The 20,296-nt window shown below is 43.3% G+C and overlaps 1 protein-coding gene, 3 non-coding genes and 1 pseudogene across 4 annotated transcripts in view; all 5 read right to left on the bottom strand.

Moving 5' to 3' along the window:
• Positions 1-20,296, bottom strand: part of pde4ca (phosphodiesterase 4C, cAMP-specific a) — a 185,504-nt gene that overhangs the window by 135,572 nt on the left and 29,636 nt on the right. The window lies entirely within an intron of this gene.
• LOC130388379 (5S ribosomal RNA) lies at positions 5,389-5,507 on the bottom strand. The gene has a single exon (XR_008896411.1). It is a non-coding gene; the product is annotated as a 5S ribosomal RNA (ribosomal RNA).
• Positions 6,027-6,145, bottom strand: LOC130388381 (5S ribosomal RNA). The gene has a single exon (XR_008896413.1). It is a non-coding gene; the product is annotated as a 5S ribosomal RNA (ribosomal RNA).
• LOC130388382 (5S ribosomal RNA) lies at positions 6,665-6,783 on the bottom strand. The gene has a single exon (XR_008896414.1). It is a non-coding gene; the product is annotated as a 5S ribosomal RNA (ribosomal RNA).
• Positions 8,428-8,546, bottom strand: LOC130388388 (5S ribosomal RNA; annotated as a pseudogene).

Here is a 20,296-nt window from a genome sequence, read left to right on the forward strand (position 1 = left end):
CATCCTCTTTATCCATCCTACCAACCTGTGCCCAAAACCAAATTTATCTAACACTCTATATAAATAATCATGATCCACCCTATCAAATGCTTTGTTCAAATCTAAACGTACAACTATCCCCCCTTTATCTCTCTTCATATATTCTATTATGTCCCTAATACTGCTAATTGTGTCTGCTATGTCCCTACCTGGTATACTATATGCCTGTGTGCTTCCCACCACCTTCCCTATTACCTGCTTGACCCTGTTGGCTAACACCCTTGCTAAAACTTTATAATCACCATTCAACATACTAAGTGGCCTATAATTCTGTAGCTTAACCCTACTCCCTTTCTTGTGTATCACCGTTACTAACCCTGTCGACATGCTCAGCGGCATCTCGCCCTTCTCCTCTATCCATCTAAATAACCTCTCTAACACTGGCACTAACTCCTCCCTAAACTCAACATAAAATTTACCAATTAACCCATCTATCCCTGGACTCTTATTTTTCCCTAACCCTCCTATCGCTTCATTTATTTCACCCGTCCCTATTCCTGTCTCACACATCTCCCTATCATCATCGCTCAACCTGGCTTTCACACTATCCAACACCTGCCTCATACTCTCCTCATCCACTTCTTCTTTCCTAAATAAATCCCTATAAAAATCTTCTACTCTTTCAGCTATCCCTACAAAATCAGTAATCATCTCCCCTTCCTTTCCTTCCACCTTTTCTAAATAATTATTCTTCTGCTTCATCTTTTCTAATCCTAAAAAGAATCCTGTACATTTCTCTCCCTCAATCACATATCTGGCCCTACTTCTGACTATTGCACCCATACACCTCCTCTGTTCTATCTCCTTCAGTTCATCTTTAATTCTAATATACTTCCCCAAATCATAGCCTACCACCTCATCCGCTCTCTTTGCCTCTCTAGCTAAATCTCCCTTTAACCTCCTCTCTCTCTCTCTGTGTCATATTCCTGCCTCTACTATAACCCATACTCAATTCCTTTATCTCTCCTTTCAAACTCTCCCACCACCTCCCAATGTCCTCCTCATACATTCTCTCATTCTTCCTCCTCAATATACATTCTCTCACTTTCCTTTTGTACTTTTCTTCTCTCAGCAACTCACCATTCATACACCACACGCCTCCCCCTCTCCTCTCAAACCCCTGACCTAACTTAAACCCTAACACCATGTGATCACTGAGCGCAGTAACCTTATACTCAATTCTCCCTATCCTACCTGCAATGCCGTTTGTACTCTAGACTAAATCGATCCTACTCTGTTTTAAAACTCCTCTCACCACTTGCCTCCTTGAAAAAACCCTCCCCTCTGGATTCCTTTCCCTCCACACATCTATTAGACCATTGTCTCTCATAACCTCCTCCAACACACCTCTTGACAAGTCATTCCTGAAACACATACTTGCAGACGCATCCAACCTCCCACACCACACGTTAAAGTCACCCACCACCAAACAGTTTTCCACACACATTCCCCCCAATCCCTCAAAAAAAAACCTCCTCTCCTTCACCTCATTCGGCGCATACACATTCAACAATCGACATATTTTACCCAAGCAGTCAAAAGTAATTCCTATCACCCTCCCATCACCATCATCCACACACTTCGTCACTTTCTCAACCACTCCCCTTTTCACTAAAATTGCTACCCCTCTTGACTTAACACCACCATTATTCACATACATGTCCCCCAACCATTCTCTCTCAACCACCCTCATAACCTCCTCATCCCAATGCGTCTCTTGTAAACATATTATGTCTGCCTCACACACCATCAAGGTTTGCTGCCTCCTGTTCCTGTCCCTTAGCCCATTCGCGTTAAAATAAGTTATCCTGATCATTAAAAGTATAAATGAGAAGAGATTCAACACGTTATATTATTAATTTGCACTCTTTTTCCCCTTATCTTCTCTCTCCTTCCTCCCCGATGGTCTTTTCCTATTTCCACCCACCACCTCCATGTTTTCCTCCCCACTGTCTGATATATCCGAAGCCACCCACTTCCTACTTTCTGTTATATCAGAAGCCCTCCACCCAAACTTAATCCCGCTTGCCACCGAACTTCCTCCTCCCTGTCCCACCACAGTCATTCCACTCCTTCCCGCGTTCTTCTCCCCTCCTTTCGCTCCCTCACCCGCGCTGCTCCGCTCCTCTCGCTCGTCCGTCCCCCTCACCGCACTGTCCGCGCTGCAGCCGTTCTCCTCCCTTTCCATCTCTCCTCCCGTCTCCGTTGTCTCTTCCGCTGCGCTCACGTCCTCTGCCATTCCTTCCTGCTCCTCGTCCTCCTGCTCTCCTTCCCCGCCGACTCCCACGCCACTTCCTTCCGCTTCAGTCGCCTCAGCTCCGCTACCGCCTTCTCCTCCCTCTCCTCTCGGTCGCTCCTCCTCCTCGCCGACGTCCGTCTCCCGGCTCCCGCCTTCTCCTCCTTGTTGCCTCTGTTCTCCGTCTGTGCCACACTCTCTCGCGTAGTGCCCCTGTCCATGGCACCTGTGGCATTTAAACTCCGGACAGTCCCTCAGAATGTGCCCCGGTTGGATACACATCCTACATACCTTCTCCTGCCTGTCATGGATCACCCGGAAGTACTGGGGACCCGTAGCTGTGCTGAACTGCGTCGAATACGGCAACGACCTGACCAAGTCATTAAACTTCACCTTTAGAAACCTGGTCCCGTCTGCGATGTTAGTGCCAGGCCACATTCTCCTTTTGATCGGTGATGCAGCAGAGACCCCCCACCCCTGTAGCTTCATTATAACATCCTTGTCCGTGGTGTATGCCGGAAGCTCCAAGAACGACACCACCGTTTCGTCACTTGTAAGCTCCTTTGCAACTATATTAACCCCTCTTATTTTGAAACCGTCCATTAGCCTATTCTTCCCGCTGAGATGTCCCATTGTCAATTCGTACCTTTTCAAACCAGTTTTACGGCACGCCATCAACTCCCCGCACACCTCTCTCGTCACTCTCATAAACTCCATCACCGTTACTGGATCTTCCCCGATCAGTTCCACACTCACGGTCAATTCTTTGTCGTATCTAATCTCTTTCTCACCAGCCTCTCCTCCCCTCTGGTCTACCTTTCCGCAGTCTACTTCATCCGAGCCTTTCCCGTTTCCATGATCCGTTCCCATTATGTCCGTCCGCATAATAATCCTACCCTAAAACAATGGGAGAACTATGTTCCCCCCAAACAGTACCTCACTGTTTGGGGGAGATGTATCAAGAAAAATCAAAAAATAAAGTATTTAAACAAGCATAAAGGTAGCTACAAACACTCAACTGCTCTCTGCTCTCTGCTCACTTCCTGCTTGCGCACCTGAACGGGATCAGACGAGATCGGGCGTGTTCAGGGTGGTATGGCCGTAAGCAATTAGTGCAGGCGCAAAACCAGGTTTTATACAGTAGCACATAAGGAGTGAGAAAGCTGCTGAGGCTCGACGTTACACTTACACAAAACGTTACACAAAAACAATCATTAGTTAGATATAAACGGCAGTAATTGATTCAGTAGGACTCCTTATCCATGTTAACGATCATTGTGACCTCTGAATTCATTAATTATCTGAAATACACTGTGTGCGTGTGATGTTAAATGTTTGAACCAAGGTTAACGGTTAAAGTGTCAGAGAATGGGTGGTGATTTTTTGACGTCCTCCCATGATCTGGGCCCCGTTACCCGATAACGATGGATCTTTGCTCGTACGATCATTCTCCCGATGGATAATTTCTTTGGAGCGTTTCCCGAAACTCCATTTAACGTGAACGCGCATTCGCTGCACTTACGACGTCGTAGGATTGTAACTGTCTACTGACACGGTGCTGAAATGGGCTCCGTAGGAGGGGGAGACGCAGGAATGTCGCAGGAAAATTGTGTTAAAAAGGGTTAAAATATATCCCCATCAAGGACAACAGCAGAGTAGCCTACGAAAAAAATAGACTGCAATTATATGAATGCTAAAGACATTAAAACACAATTGATTAGGCTGAAACCGACATATATCAGTCCTAATCCTGAATGCACTGTGCGTTTCACGGCATTTTCCCCCCCTAAATAATTCCATATGACAAAAAATTAAAAATAGCTTGTGTGACAACTACATTTATCTTAATGGGCTGATTTCTGAAACATGCTTTGCGCAGCAAAGAGAGCCGACTTAATCTGATTCCGCATAAGGGTTTCCTTGATTGATAATTTGATTGGCTATAAAAGCCCTTCCGGAAATAGGGTAAGGTATGTATTGATGAGGAATACAACAAAGCCCACCATCTGGCCCGGTGCATCGTTGAGCGCACGATCGGGAGGTGGAAGTTGCGCTTTAGATGCCTTCACAGGTCAGGCGGAGGGCTCCAGTTTTCGCCGGCCAAGTCATGCGCCGTGATATGTGTGACGGCTATGTTGCACAACATTGCAGCTAAGGCTGGGGTGGCATTGCTTGAACCGGAGGACGCTGAGGACGATGACGACGAGGAAGATCGGTGTGAGGACGGCCTCCCTCATAACTACGCGGCTGGTTTTCATGCGCGTCGAAGAGTGATTGAGACTTTTTTTTAACCCCCTCCACCCTCCCACATGTCACTAAACATTCCCGTCAACGTGACCAATCCCCACCATATCCCAGCCTTTTGCCTGCTCCTTTGCTTGTTTTTTATAATTTATTCTATTTCTTTATTTTTAATTTAATTATATTTTTTACATTATTTTATGCTACGTTTTATGAGTAGCCTATGTCAGTCTGCACAAATCCCCCCACTTTCTCTCACACATTTTGAGTGCCCTGCCTGCGCAAACATTTTCTGGACTGTCCCGTTTTATTTTGGCCATTTTAACATCTTTGTTAATATATTAATTCATAATCTTTATTAATTACCAAACTAAGAACATAAAGGCGCACTGCTTTTTAATAAAACGCATCCAATAGACGGAATGTCCGATGGTGTCGCCACTGAGGCTATAGCTGACGATGCTCTTAGCGTCCTACGAGTACCTACGAGCACCCCTGGAGTACTCGTTAGCTACGAGCGTTTTCAAGACGTTCGTTCCCCACGATGCTTTCGGGAAACGCGGTGAAAACTCTACGATGCCCTTTCGACGCACTTCACGATCCACTTAGGCTAACGACGCTTTCGGGAAACGGGGCCCTGAAGTGAGCGTGCGTGTTTGTGTTGGTGAAAGTTTAAGAAATGTACAACTGTCGTTTCAGCTCTCTGGTGCTCCCTGCTGGCAGTATCACTACACTGTCCTCATGTTTCACAAAAATAGTTTTGAGAGACGTTGTCAGTCTTTGTATGTTGCTTAAATCCTCCAAAGCGGTTGGCAGTAAACATCAGGTCACGGTAGGCCACGGAGGCAATGAGCTCGATTTGAAAAAGAAAAAGCTTACAGCACCTGGTATTCCCAGGCGGTCTCCCATCCAAGTACTAACCAGGCCCGACCCTGCTTACCTTCCGAGATCAGACGAGATCGGGCGTGTTCAGGGTGGTATGGCCGTAAGCAATTTTTGCAGTCGCAAAACCAGGTTTTATACAGTAGCACATAAGGAGTGAGAAAGCTGCTGAGGCTCAACGTTACACTTTTACAAAAACAATCATTAGTTAGATATAAACGGCAGTAATTGATTCAGTTGGACTCCTTATCCATGTAAACGATCATTGTGACATCTGAATTCATTAATTATCTGCAATACACTGCGTGTGCGTGTGATGTTAAATGTTTGAACCAAGTTTAACGGTTAAAGTGTCAGAGAATGGGTGGTGATTTTTTGCCGTCCTCCCATGTTCTGAAGTGCGCGTGCGTGTTTGTGTTGGTGAAAGTTTAAGAAATGTACAACTGTCGTTTCAGCTCTCTGGTGCTCCCTGCTGGCAGTATCACTATACTGTCCTCATGTTTCACAAAAATAGTTTTGAGAGACGTTGTCAGTCTTTGTATGTTGCTTAAATCCTCCAAAGAGGTTGGCAGTAAACATCAGGTCACGGTAGGCCACGGAGGCAATGAGCTCGAGTTGAAAAAGAAAATGTTTACAGCACCTGGTATTCCCAGGCGGTCTCCCAACCAAGTACTAACCAGGCCCGACCCTGCTTAGTTTCCGAGATCAGACAAGATCGGGCGTGTTCAGGGTGGTATGGCCGTAAGCAAATAGTGCAGGCACAAAACCAGGTTTTATACAATAGCACATAAGGAGTGAGAAAGCTGCTGAGGCTCGACGTTACACTTTTACAAAAACAATCATTAGTTAGATATAAACGGCAGTAATTGATTCAGTAGGACTCCTTATCCATTTAAACGATCATTGTGACATCTGAATTCATTAATTATCTGCAAGACACTGCGTGTGCGTGTGATGTTAAATGTTTGAACCAAGGTTAACGGTCCAAGTGTCAGAGAATGGGTGGTGATTTTTTGCCGTCCTCCCATGATCTGAATTGCGCGTGCATGTTTGTGTTGGTGAAAGTTTAAGAAATGTACAACTGTCGTTTCAGCTCTCTGGTGCTCCCTGCTGGCAGTATCACTATACTGTCCTCATGTTTCACAAAAATAGTTTTGAGAGACGTTGTCAGTCTTTGTATGTTGCTTAAATCCTCCAAAGCGGTTGGCAGTAAACATCAGGTCACGGTAGGCCACGGAGGCAATGAGTTTGAGTTGAAAAAGAAATAGCTTACAGCACCTGGTATTCCCAGGCGGTCTCCCATCCAAGAACTAACCAGGCCCGACCCTGCTTAGCTTCCGAGATCAGACGAGATCGGGCGTGCTCAGGGTGATATGGCCATAACCAAATTGTATGGCCGTAACCAAATTGTGCAGCCGCAAAACCAGGTTTTATACAGTAGCACATAAGGAGTGAGAAAGCTGCTGAGGCTCGACGTTACACTTTTACAAAAACAATCATTAGTTAGATAGAAACGGCTGTAATTGATTCAGTAGGACTCCTTATCCATGTAAACGATCATTGTGACATCTGAATTCATTAATTATCTGCAATACACTGCGTGTGCGTGTGATGTTAAATGTTTGAACCAAGGTTAACGGTTAAAGTGTCAGAGAACGGGTGGTGATTTTTTGCCGTCCTCCAATGATCTGTGCCCTATACCACGAAGCTCGCTGAACATACCCAGGCTTTCTTGGGAAAACCTGTCTCGACAGAGCCGCAACTCGCAATCAGAGTTAAATGATACCACGAAGCTCACTTTAGATTCAATTAGTAGAACCAGGTTTTCCGCTTTAGGTTCAGTTCGCGTTCACGTGAAAGGGGCGTTTTTTGCGTCATTTTTCTCACCTTTACGATACATCAAGCAGTCTATATGAGTATAAGTGAAAAGATTCTGCATATTGTCTGTAAAATAACTATGCCAAATGCAGAATTGTTCGCCATTAATCCAAATAGAATGATGATGATTTAAAAATGCATAAGCAACGTCCATCCTGCCTTATTCTATAATTTAGGGAATTCACTTTAAATACACCCTATTTAAGAAATGTTTTGCATGTTTTCGACCGCTGAGAGGTAGCGGCTGTAGCGTAGTGGATTAGTAGGCCTATAAGACCCGAACGCCAGCGACCGGGGTTCAAATTCGCCGGTCTATCATCATGCATTTTACCCCCAAGATGTGGTGCCAGCACGGCCTTGAAAATATGGGTTCAAGTTCGAAATAAGCACAAAAATATAATTCCATAAGCTTTAGTGAATAAGTCCACGCTACCTCCACTCTAGCACTCTGTCACTGAGACACAATGCGCAACAGTAATCATTGTCTACATAAGGTCCAAAAGGACGATCAAATAACGAACACCCTCTGATGAGAATCTGTATCTCTCATGTAGAACCCCAATTTCGTTGTTTGCACAATGACAATAAAGTCTGAAATCTGAATATCGTCAGACAATGCCAAGGGATCGGTTCTGTCCCGTAAAACCCTTGTCTCCGGAGAGACGCCTGTACGAGAAGTGCGCCGGGGTCCACGGGAACACCCACAAATGGTGACGCCATTGTCAGAGGAGGGGCTAGGAAGCTGCGCACGCCGATTTAAGTAGCCGACCAGGTTTGCTTGCGAGCATAAGTCACCATGGTGATAAAGCGACGCTAAAAGAGATAGACTTTCGTGGTACAACTAACCCAGGCTTGGAGCTCAACATACCTCGCTAACCCTCTAAGCGAGCTTCGTGGTACAGGGCCCTGAAGTGCGGGTGCGTGTTTGTGTTGGTGAAAGTTTAAGAAATGTACAACTGTCGTTTCAGCTCTCTGGTGCTCCCTGCTGGCAGTATCACTATACTGTCCTCATGTTTCACAAAAATAGTTTTGAGAGACGTTGTCAGTCTTTGTATGTTGCTTAAATCCTCCAAAGCGGTTGGCAGTAAACATCAGGTCACGGTAGGTCACGGTAGGCCACGGAGGCAATGAGCTCGAGTTGAAAAAGAAAAAGGTTACAGCACCTGGTATTCCCAGGCGGTGTCCCATCCAAGAACTAACCAGGCCCGACCCTGCTTAGCTTCCGTGATCAGACGAGATCGGGCTTGTTCAGGGTGGTATGGCCGTAAGCAATTAGTGCAGGCGCAAAACCAGGTTTTATACAGTAGCACATAAGGAGTGAGAAAGCTGCTGTCGCTCGACATTACACTTTTACAAAAACAATCATGAGTTAGATATAAACGACAGTAATTGGTAACCCTTCCTTTTACAGTCCCCTAATTACTAGGCATTTACCCGGTACATAAATGGTAAATTATAGTGTATTACTGGGTAATTACCACTGGTAATAAGAAGGTAAATACAGAGGTAGTTACCCGGTAAATACATGGTAAATCATAGTGTATTACTGGCTAATTACCACTGGTAATAAGAAGGTAAATACAGAGGAATTATCCGGTAAATTATAGTGTATTACTGTGTAATTACCACTGGTAATAAGAAGGTAAATACAGAGGAATTACAGCTGATGTACCAAGTAAAACCTCCACTATTACCCATCAACTCAACTAAGTAGCGTGTAGTTGTAACTGTTTTAGGTTGGTAATAACTCCGATATTGTGTACTTCCTAGGAAATTAGGCAACCAATTATTAGAAATACCTATTATCCAAGGTTTATGTTGGTAACAGCCCAAATGTAATGATGTACTATCTAGAAATGAGCATAGTACTTTCCAATAAAATACTTTTTCTTAGTTATTATTCATAGCCACACCCATTTAGAAAGGGTTTATTCGATTTACCACTATGGAATTACTTTCCTGGTAACAACCTCTGCAGGAATCTGTTTTCCTCTAGTGTCATGGTACATCTTCTTAAATACTGGGTACGAAGCCGTTTGTTTCCATGGTATTACCTGGTTCTTACCATATAATTTATAATAGATACATTCCATGATCCATGCAGTCAACACAAACATGCACCATGTACGTTCTGCGACATTACCAAGTAAAACACTACAATTTACCCAGTAAGTAAGCTGAAATTGTACTGTAAAGGAAGCCTTGTTTGTTTCCATGGTATTACCAGGTTCTTACCATATAATTTATAATAGATACATTCCATTGTCCATGCAGTCAACACAAACTTGTACCATGTACGTTCTGCGACGTTACCAAGTAAAACATGACAATTTACCCAGTAAGTTAGCTGAAACTGTACTGTAAAAGGAAGCCTTGTTTGTTTCCATGGTATTACCAGGTTCTTACCATACAAGTTGTAACTGGTTATTCCCTTCTCCATGCAATCAACACAAACCATATATGTTCTGCAACATCGTTCACCACTAGTTAAGCACTTTTAATTGTTGTTATAAAATCCCAAACCACTGTTGATGAAAGGCATATAAAAATAAACAAAATCAAAGGCTTATCTTTCAAACAATGCACATCTCACAAACAGGCACTGAACACTGAAGAAATCGGACAAAAAAAAAGTTGTCCACATCAACTCAATTTAAATGTTACTGATGGTGTTTTCATAAAACACATGACAGTGTTATGGCAAGTGACCACAAGGAAGACTGCTTCAACCTCTACAATTTGAATAAGTGGTGAATGCCATGCAGCAATCTGCCTATGGGAGCATCTTTGTGGTCATTCACAAACCAATGAGTCCACTCGATGAATGAGAGATGACTCTTTAGTGTCTTCTCTGTGAGGTATCCCTGCAGTCTCCACATCTGGGATTTGAAGGCTGACCAAGACCTGACCAGGTACCTCCAAATCTCCCCTTCCATACTGTAATAAAGAATCAGAAGACAAGAAAATAAACATTAGGACAGTCAATTAATGAACATTTCTAGAACATGTAGAACTCAAAGATTATTTTGTTTATCAGTTAAGAAAGGATGCTGGTCCTCTGGCCATTGTGTTTGGTCATATTGAAAAGAGAAAAAGGCATAGCCATAAATACAGTTAATAGGACGGGAGGGGACAGGCTGTTAGCTCCGGTTAGACCTTTAGCATCGAGCTAGCGGAGCTTCTGTCATTCAAATAACTCGGACATGTTGTTTAAAACCTATAACACCGAATTCATTAAAATATCAGCTCTCTCCCATAAGTACAGTTAATAGGACGGGAAGAGACAGGCTCTGTTAGCCCCGGTTAGCGCGATGCTAAAGAGCAGCTCTACAGGAGCATGCCACCTCAACAGGTGCAAGTTAGCCTCCGGTTTGATATTCGGTTTACCACCCAATCAGATTCATCAACATAAGTGCAATACATTACGGGATTAGTATGTTGAGGACGGTTTAGGACACCGTATCGCGAAAATCACAAACACATGTTGGCGCCATCAATGTCTGTGCAACAGCGTCATTTACGTTCTGGCTGCTACCTGTTTTAGGGACCGTCAACAAATTACACTCACCGACTGGTGGCAGAGACGTTACCATGGAATTGTTTCAGGAAATTAATCACACAAATATATTGCAATATAGTTAATCATAATGCAGTTAATAGTTTAAGATTCGACAAAAATCGACTAAACTATATTTGAAATTATTAATTGCCTCCCGTTTAACAATAATGCAATATATTAGCAAAGTTACCTGCAGTAAGTAGCAGCCCACCATTGGCAACTACTACTACAATCAGGTGACAAAATGTATTTTTTAGTGATTTTTATATTATTTTATATGATTTATTTCCAGAAACAATTCCATGGTAACGTCTCTGCCACCAGTCGATGAGTGTAACTTGTTGACGGTCCCTAAAACAGGTAGCGGCCAGAACGTAAATGACGTTGTTGCACAGACATCAATGGCGACAACATGTGTTTGTGATTTTCGCGATGCACCGTCCTCAACATACTAAGCCCGTAATGTATTGCACTTATGTTGATATCTGGCGAATATCAAACCGGAGGCTAACTTGCACCTGTTGAGGTGGCATGCTCCGGTAGAGCTGCTCTTTAGCATGGCGCTAACCGGGGCTAACAGAGCCTGTCTCTTCCCGTCCTATTAACTGTACTTATGGGAGAGAGCCCGATTAAATCCGGATATTTTAATAAATTGGGTGTTATAGGTTTTAAACAACATGTCCGAGTTATTTGAATGACAGAAGCTCCGCTAGCTCGATGCTAAAGTGCTAACCGGAGCTAACAGCCTTTCCCCTCCCGTCCTATTAACTGTATTTATGGCTATGCATTTTTCTCTTTTCAATATGACCAAACACAATGGTCAGAGGCAAGGGCGTAACCATGGTTTAGACATTGGGGGGGTCCAATTTTTTATTATTATTTGTTAAGTGCATTGCCTACAATTCTATATTTATTTATGAAAATGTGGACATTTAGAACATAGTTTCGAGGACTACATTGACCATTTGAATTCACATCTAAAGGAATAGTGTAATAATGTAATGTCTGCCCCGCCCCCCCCCCCACACACACACACACACTTTGTTTTGGTTAGCTGCTTACTGACCTTAAACACACCTACCAATTACAATTATGCTCTTCCAGTAGTACTGTAGCAAAAAGGATAGCTTCCAATGGAAAAATACCACATACCCATGACCACATGTCATTATGTTATCAGAAGAACAGTGGCTGACCTTCGTGATCATTTTGGTCTATATATTCTGCTTGTATTAGAAGTAGGCTACTTTTATGTATTGCTGACATGTAGGCCCAGGTTATAAACAATGTTGTAAGGCTGTCTAGTCTCATATTCAAAATTCTCACCTTATCACCTGCATGTCCAGAGCATGTCCCTGTCTGGCCACTGCTTTCAGCATGCCTGTCAAGTTACTTACTGTCTGAAAAAAAACTGTGTATGCTTGGCTGTTGGTCCAGTTTCTTCAGCTTTTTAGGTAACCTCAAATCCTCCATTACTCAACTTTACTTTCTTGGCTCTCACTGAAGAAAGAGTGTGGGGTAACCATGACAACGCAGAAAGTCGCGAGGCGGTTTCAAACTAAATCGCACAAGTGTACAATTAGGAGGGGGGATTCACACACTCAACATAAATTGAAAATAAATAAGACATAACCAGTGATGTTGATAGGTTTTCAATGTAGTGAGTCCCCGGGACCCACAGGTGGCGAGTTGGGTGGGTCCCTGAGAAATTCAATGGGTCCCGACTCCCCAGTTTAAAAAATGTGTTTCTTTTTTATTATTATTCTATTTCTTAAATTAAATTAATAGTGTTAAACTCCTTGATGGTGGTATGATATGGTTAGAGCTGGAGTACTCAACCGTTCATGTTTAACACTAGAAACGCCGGGCCATTTTTACTTACTCCTAGCGCCGCAAGAGGGGTCAAATGACCCCTAAGTCATTTTAATGAGAGGCTGTGCATTTGCACATAATGATCACTAGGTGGCGCCAATGAGCTATTACCGCGCGAGCGCCACATTTGTGTGTGTGTGTGTGTGTGTCACAAGCCTAGTCCTCACGATTTTGTCATAAATGTACATATATTCAATCAGAAGGATTGCAAAAAAATCCTGTTTGATTTGCTCATTCGACACGAATGAGCACAGCATCGAGCAGTGGAAACGTGGGTTTATTTACTATGAAGTTCGTATTTTTAATTGTTGAAATGAAATCAGCGGTGACGAGCTAGTTGTTTTGGTAGCGGCTAAATTAGCATGTCGCGATACCTTGTACAGGGGATCACATCTGCGCCGAGTACATGCGCAGAGGGTTGAAACATCACTTGTCCGATCTGCTCACAAGAAGGTTTCTTTGGCCAGTTACTGTGATTAAACACGAGTTGTTTAATGTTCACAATGTATCGTTTTTCATGGGGAAAATGAGATGCGTCCCCGGGACGCATGGATAGTGAGTTTAGTGCGTCCTTTCAGATTTTAATGCGTCAGGGACGCAGGACGCGTACCTAGCAACATCACTGCATAACAAGAGACCGATCCATTGACAGGGTTCATAAAAAGAGAACATATATTTTACATTTTAACCTGCTGTATATTGGGGGGGACAGGTTAGTATTTTCTCAACATTGGGGGGGACACGACCCCCCCAAAGAATGCGTGGTTACGCCCTTGGTCAGAGGACCCGCATCCTTTTTTAACTAATAAACAAAATAATCTTTGAGTTCTACATGTTCTAGAAATGTTCATTAATTGACAGTCCTAATGTTTATTTTCTTGTTTCTTGTCTTCTTTATTAAAGTATGGAAGGGGAGATTTGGAGGTACCTGGTCAGGTCTTGGTCAGCCTTCAAATCCCAGATGTGGAGACTGCAGGGATACCTCACAGAGAAGACACTAAAGAGTCATCTGTCATTCATCGAGTGGACTCATTGGTTTGCGAATGACCACAAAGATGCTCCCATAGGCAGATTGCTGCATGGCATTCACCGCTTATTCAAATTGAAGAGGTTGAAGCAGTCTTCCTTGTGGTCACTTGCCATAACAATGTCATGTGTTTTATGAAAACACCATCAGTAACATTTAAATTGAGTTGATGTGGACGGCTCTTTTTTTTGTCCGATTTCTTCAGTGTTCAGTGCCTGTTTGTGAGATATGCACTGTTTGAAAGATAAGCCTTTGATTTTGTTTAATTTTAATATGCCTTTCGTCAACAGTGGTTTGGGGTTTTATAACAACAATTAAAGTGCTTAACTACTGGTGAACGATGTTGCAGAACATATATGGTTTGTGTTGATTGCATGGAAAAGGGAATAACCAGTTACAACTTATATGGTAAGAGCCTGGTAATACCATGGAAACAAACTAGGCTTCCTTTTACAGTACAGTTTCAGCTTAATTACTGGGTCAATTGTCGTGTTTTACTTGGTAACGTCGCAGAACGTACATGGTACAAGTTTGTGTTGACTGCATGGAAAAGGGAATAATGTATTACAAATTATATGGTAAGAACCTGGTAATACCATGGAAATAAACGAGGCTTCCTTTTACAGTACAGTTTCAGCCTTAATTACTTGGTAAATTGGTGTGTTTTACTTGGTAATGTCGCAGAACGTACATGGTACAAGTTTGTCTTGACTGCATGGATAATGGAATGTATCTATTATAAATTATATGGTAAGAACCTGGTAATACCATGGAAACAAACGGCCTTGTACCCAGTATTTAAGAAGATGTACCATAACACTAGAGGAAAACTGTTCCTGCAGAGCTTGTTACCAGGTAAGTAATTCCATTGTGGTAAATCGAATAAACCCTTTCTAAATGGGTGCAGCTACGAATAATAACTAAGAAAAAGTATTTTATTTGCAAGCACTATGCTAATTTCTAGATAGTACATCATTAAACTTGGGCTGTTAACAACATAAACCTTGGATAATAGGTGTTTATAAGAATTGGTTGCCTAATTTCCTAGGAAGTACACAATATCGGAGTTATTGCCAACCTAAAACAGTTACAACTACACGCTACTTAGTTGAGTTGATGGGTAATAGTCAAGGTTTTACTTAGTACTTCAGCTGTAATTCCTCGGTATTTACCTTCTTATTACCAGTGGTAATTACACAGTAATACACTATAATTTCCCGGATAATTCCTCTGTATTTACCTTCTTATTACCAGTGGTAATTACCCAGTAATACATTATGATGTATCATGTATTTGCTGGGTAACTACCTCTGTATTTACCTTCTTATTACCAGTGGTAATTACCCAGTAATACACTATGATTTACCATGCATGTACCGGGTAAATACCTAGTAATTAGCGGACTGTAAAAGGAAGGGTTACCACTGCTTTTACGTGATTCATCGATCTCGCTGACGGGTTTTAAGCTTATCGTTTTACGGTATGTATGATTGACTCTTAATATGTCGTATATTGGGTATGCCTTTTACCTTCCAAAAGCAGTATAGATCCTTGTCCACTTCTTCTACGGCGGGTATGTATGGTCTCATTACCCCCTTTCGCTATTCTATTTTTGGGGTCGGCTCCGCCCCTGCCAGTCCAGGCAGGACATGCCGAGTTATCACCTACTTCCGGCGTAGGCCTACGTCCTCTCTTTTGGGGAAGGCTCCGCCCCTGCTTGTCCTGGCAGGATACGCCGAGTCTGCACGTCATCCTGGATCATTGACGGGGCTCATGCCAAAGATTTACCATGCAAAATATTCCCATGTCGTTATTTAAATAAATCCTGTTCATACTTATCGGCGATCGAGTCTTCATGGGAGAAATGTTAAGCTTGCTGGTAGTTCTACCATGATGACTCAAATCACGCGCGGCTGGCCGCCAATCACAATCACCAGCTACCAATCACCTGCCTACACCTGCTCTATAAAGAGTCGTCTAACATATGTCTTTGCTGCTCAGGTCTTTGTTCGTCGCACCTCCATCCACCCCACCACCACCAGGTCGGCCTCAGTCTACTTGTCCAGGGGAAGGCTCCGCCCCTGCTAGTCCTGGCAGGATACGCCGAGTCCGCACGTCATCCTGGATCAGTGACGGGGCTCATGCCAAAGATTTACCATGCAAAATATTCCCATGTCGTTATTTAAATAAATCCTGTTCATACTTATGGGCGATCGAGTCTTCATGGGAGAACTATTTTTTCTTAGCAGAAATCACGAAATGGCAACAAAATCATTAAATAAATAGGTATTTTGGAGGAATGTCTTCTTAGGTTTTGGCAAGTCACCGTATGATAAGCGGGATATTCGTATTTATTTCCATAGGCTAACGTTCGTGCCTGTGAGCGTTTGCGCTGATATACATATTACTATTGCCCCCGTGTGTGTGTGTGTGTGTGTGTGTGTGTGTGTGCGTGTGTGTCAGCCATGATCGTCTGGGCCAGGGCCTATGCTAAATAAAATAAAAACATTGTCCCATTCCACCTCAGCAGACCTCCCTCCCTGTCCCAGATGTTGAATACAACAGGTTTTATACTCACGGAAAACACAATGTGGAATACACAACACTTATCCACTATTTGGGGCCATCGTCTGATCCAGATCATACCCTTTTCCCACCTGTACCAGACACACCTCCAACACACCCAAGTTTGACCTCACTGTATCCTCCCATGACTGGTGAACTATTTGCCGCTTGAAAACTTAAAAAAATTAAGTCGTGGTTGAAGCGTAGCAGCAATGCTGCTGAAAACACGAAGGCAGTCGTGCCAAAGAAAGCCAAATTAGAGCTGGAAAAATTTCGTCAGTATTCAGAAGAATATGTTTTAATGGGATTTACATCAACAAGTTGCCATCAACCCAAGGCGTTTCTTCTGTGGGGAGAGATTAGCCAACAGCAGCATGAAGCCAGCACATCTTCAGCGGCATCTCAACACTAAACATGCAGGTCATGTTGGTAAGGCACCTGAGTTTTTTAAGAGGAAGCTTTTTGAGTTCAGGTCATCTCAAGACACGATGCGGAAAGCCTCCACGTCCACGACATCAGCCAAAGCCCTGGAGGCCTCATTTGAGGTCTCTTTGCTTATCGCTCAAGCCAAGAAGCCGTTCTCCATAGCCGAAGACCTGCTCCTTCCCGCAGCCGTTAAACTGGCTGAGATAATGCTGGACACAACCGCAGCGGAGAAATTAAAGACTGTGCCTTTGTCGAATGACACTGTGTGCCGCAGAATAGATGCAATGGGAACAGACATTGTCGAGCAAGTTGTGGGAAAACTTAGCGACTCTTTTTCTCTTCAGCTGGATGAATCCACAGATGTCAGTGGGAATGCTCAACTTGTTGCTTTTGTAAGGTACATCGATACTGACGACATTTATGAGCACATTCTATTCTGCAAAGCATTGGAGGGGAAAACAACAGGAGAGGACATTTTTGATGTTGTCAACACCTTCTGTGAAAATGGCATGAGCTGGAAATCCTGCAGCAGCATCTGCACGGACGCAGCAGCATCAATGACGGGCAGCACGCGAGGACTCATAGCGCGTATTAAAAAAGAGAACCCCGACGTGAAGTGGACTCACTGTGTCATACACAGGGAAGCATTGGCCTCAAAGAGAATGAGCCCTGTGCTACATGACGTTTTGAACGACTGCATCAAGGTGATCAACTTTATAAAGTCAAGGCCACGTAACGCACGCCTGTTTCGACGCCTCTGTGAAAACATGGGAGCGGAACACACACAGCTGCTGCTCCATACAGAAGTGCGCTGGCTGTCTCGAGGGAGAATTCTCAACCGGCTGTATGAATTACGATCAGAAGTTCAAACATTTCTGATTGAGCACAGCTCTCTCCATGCCACCCTGTTCCAGGACACAGACTGGATTGCAAAGATGTGTTATCTGGCAGATATATTCAGCAAACTCAACGAGCTGAATATGTCTCTGCAGGGAAAAGACACCAGCCTTTTGAACCTATATGATAAGGTGGATGGCTTCCTGAAGAAGGCAGAGCTGTGGAGAAGAGCCTCTTCACAGGGGGATTTCACCTGCTTTCCTCAGGTGAATGCTTTTCTCTGTGAGGATGTGGACAGAGCTTCAGTCAAGTTGCTCATTGTGGGAAATTTGAATAACTTGATTGAAAATTTCCATTCCTACTTTCCTGACATTGAGGAAAAATCTAAACAGCTGGAAATGGGTGAGAAACCCATTTCTCTTTTCCGAAACAAACAAGCTACCTGTCACTAATCAGGAAACACTCCTTGATGTGTCATCTGACCGTGGCCTCCGGATAAAGTTTGACACATCCACACTCACACAGTTTTGGGTGTGTGTGAAGCAGGAGCACCCTGACCTGGGACAGAAAGCTTTGGAGTCGCTACTGCCCTTTGCCTCCACATATTTATGTGAGGCCACCGCAATGTCTGTGATTAAAACAAAGCAGAGAAAAAGACTGAGCCTGGAGAATAGCTTAATCACAGCAGTTGCCTCCCTGTCACCAATAATGACAAAGCTTCTCAGCGAAGCACAACCACAAGTTTCTCATTAAAAATCAGTTCACAGGTTCACCCTTGTATTTATTTTTTCTATCTTTCTTTTCCTTTCTTTTTTATAAATGTATTTATTTCTGTTAACCTATTTGCAAATGTATGTTTGTCTGATATTTATGTTATTTTATGTACATTTATGTTTATGTGTCTTACTTTTACAAAGTAAAAAAATAAATATATCAGTTCAATGCAACTATGTTCAATGTTCAGTGTTGACAGTTCAATAAATCAGACAATGATGGCATAACGCTGTGTTTTACATCTTTTTTACAAACAAAAATGTTTTGCGCTGGTTAGGGGGTACTTGGCTGAAAAAATATTTCACAGGGGGTACATCACTGAAAAAAGGTTGAGAACCACTGAGATAAACAATATAATGTGAACTAATATTCATTATTTGGTGCCAATTTAATGTATTTTCTATTATTTTAGACACAGGTGGCTATGATGTGCCTTGGTCTACAGAGATGCACATTGGTTATCTGGACACAAAAGGAACATTTAGAATTGGAAATTCCATTTGACAAAGATTACACTGACAAGCAGTAGAGCAACTGGAACATTTTTATTTTCTACATATGCTTCCCAGGTAAGTCTGGGGCCCCCTGCTTGAGCTGCTCCCCCCGCGACCCGACCCCGGATAAGCGGATGACGATGAGGATGATGAGGGCTTCCCAGGTTGGCTGATGATTTTGGAGAAAATAAACTACATCTCTGCCCCAAGTACCTCGAACAGTTTTGTAATTAAACGACATATCAGTTGGCAATAAGGCCCAATCCCGTTTCTTTGCTCACTGTCTCAACCCTACATCTCAACCCTAACCCTCATTGCTCATGCTCATTGCTACCCCTCATTGCTACCCTAACCGATCCCCTACCAAATGGGACAACCCTACCCTGCGACGTCATCATGGCCTCCCCGTGCCCCCTAGCAGATAACCAGACCCCTGGTAATGTTACAAGAGACAGACTGCCATTGTCTCGGGCAACGAGCAAGACCCATTGTAAAGATGTTTAACCTGAAATGGTATTTATATTTTGGCCTAGTGTGAGTGCACCCTTAGATAATAATCGGTTATGAACAAGAACACTTTAGAATAAACACTTTATTTAAATAAGAAACACTGAACAACACATCTAAAAATACACACACAAGCATCTAAAAATACACACACACGCACACCTAAAAATACACACACACACACTCTCTCTCTGCTTTTGAGAGAATGGTGGAGAATCACATCTTCTCCACCATTCCGCCAACTTTGCCTCGCTCTCCTCATGCCTCGCCTGCTCCCTGGCACTCTCCTCTTGGAAGGGGTGTCTGGGGTGGTGGAAGAGGTGCCTGGGGTGGAGGAGCATGAGGGAGAGGTGGGGGGGCTGGTGGCAGTGGACTCAACGATGTCCTGAAAGAAAACGAATAAGAAGGAATTAGGAATTATATGCCAGAACTGGGTGATATGGCCATATGTTACGTACAATATATAATAGCTATGTACACAATATAGTACTGCCAAAAATTACATTGATCAACATGTAATATTACTAATATAATATAATATATTTAAGCAATAGATCCCGCCAGGCTGTGGTATGTGCTCATTATACCACTGTTAAGGGGCGTTGTCCGGCCCCGACGCGCAGCGGAGGGCCGGTGACCCCCTTCACAGTGGTATAATGTGAGCACATACCACTGACTGAAGTGATCTATTGCTTTTATACAATGGTTACTGTTATGGCGAAACGAAAGTCATAGACACACTACATTTAAAGAATTTTTAAAGAATACAAAAAAGTAGTCCCTCCTGGCTGCCGCTATGCATCGATGGTCGCTATGCAACACACTTTAGCGTCCCTCCGAGAGAAGGCTCCGATAGAGCGGTTCGCCGGCAATTTATCATATGGAGCGGTTCAAGGTCGAAGGGTATATTTCCCTGCTGGTGAATCCCCTCCTCCATGGTCAAGCTAAATCTCCGTGTG

The sequence above is a fragment of the Gadus chalcogrammus genome, chromosome 8 (genome assembly GCF_026213295.1).
Source record: "Gadus chalcogrammus isolate NIFS_2021 chromosome 8, NIFS_Gcha_1.0, whole genome shotgun sequence".
NCBI classification, from domain to species: Eukaryota; Metazoa; Chordata; class Actinopteri; order Gadiformes; family Gadidae; genus Gadus; species Gadus chalcogrammus.